We start from the raw sequence: 1,417 nt of genomic DNA, 5'->3' as shown, positions 1-1,417 counted from the left end.
TTAGATGACATTATGTTGAGATAAATAACTCAATCACAGGACAAATATTTTATGAGTCTTCTACTGTAGAAAGTGAAAGAAAGGTTTACACAGGGAAGGAAATTCACTTTGTTGGTTACTGGGGATGGGAGGGGAGGGGAGGGAAAATTTCTGACTAGTTGGGGGGTCACATGTTGATTTGGGTGAGGGGACAGGTAATATGGAAAGAGTCTGTGACCAGCACAGTGACAATGGGGAAAGGAAGGACACAGATATGTGCACAGAAAATATGGAAAACAGAGACAAATACTATTACACGCACAATACTGCATTACCAGTGGCAATAAACACTAGGTTATAGGTAAATGAATAGACAGGTGAAAAGATCAAGTGGGGGTAGGCAAACAGGAATATGCCCACATATTTGGTTGAAGATAGTCTTACATAGTACTTGTTCTACATAATTATCCACATACATTACAGAAGTAACAGATGGTTGGAGTAGCTTCTCAGAGACAAACAAATTCTTTGAAGGAGAGAATCATCAGTCCTGCAGGCTTGGGACCATAATCTCAGGGGACATCATGCTCAGTTGGCACAACATAGTACATAAAATTCTTGTTGTACATCCTACTTTGGTAAGTAGCAACTGGGATCTTAAAAACTTTTGAGTGGCCATCTATGACAAAACTATTTGTCTCTTTTCATCTGGCTCAGAGAGGAGTGAAGAAATTCAAAGTCATTTGGAAATAATCCCAAAATATGATGGACCACAAGGACCTCAGCGTTAGCTACCCTGAGACCAGAAGAACTAGATACTAGATGGTGTCTGACTACCAATGCCAATCACTCGGAAAGGGATCAAAATTAAAAAACACAAAAATGACCAGAATTACTGGTCGGATAAAGTCTGGTGGAACCCCTGAGACTATGGCCCCAGTTATCCTTCGGGTCTGGAAATGGACTCACTTCCATGAATTGACTCTCTGCCCAACAGTAGAAAGACCTATAAACAGATCACCTACTCCAGGGACATGTGCCCACCTACACTAGTAAGATATACCCCTTAGATCAATCAGCCAAGAGACATCAGAGGGGCAGCATTCACATAGAGGGAAGGCTGGACAGACAGGAATATAAGGATAGTAAGTACACAGGGAAGGGGTAGTCACAGGGAGGAGAAGGGAGGAGAGTTTTTACACTTGGGGATTGAAATCGGAGCCCTGAAATCAAATGTGCATAAAATATTGGGAGTAAAATGAATCTGCTTCGTAAATTTGCACCCAAAGCCCAATTAAACAAACTAAAGGAAAAAAAAAAATGCTGAGCATGTTCCTCCATTTTGGTTTTCTAAGATCTTTGCATATTTCATTATAATTCTCACTTTTTTTTTTCCCCAAGCTGCTCTTTGAAATATGTTCAGCTCTTTTATTTTGTC

This window comes from Orycteropus afer, unplaced genomic scaffold (genome assembly GCF_000298275.1).
Source record: "Orycteropus afer afer isolate SDZICR_OR568_19922 unplaced genomic scaffold, OryAfe1.0 scaffold00162, whole genome shotgun sequence".
Lineage (NCBI taxonomy): Eukaryota > Metazoa > Chordata > Mammalia > Tubulidentata > Orycteropodidae > Orycteropus > Orycteropus afer.
Note: the sequence above shows the minus strand (reverse complement) of the source record.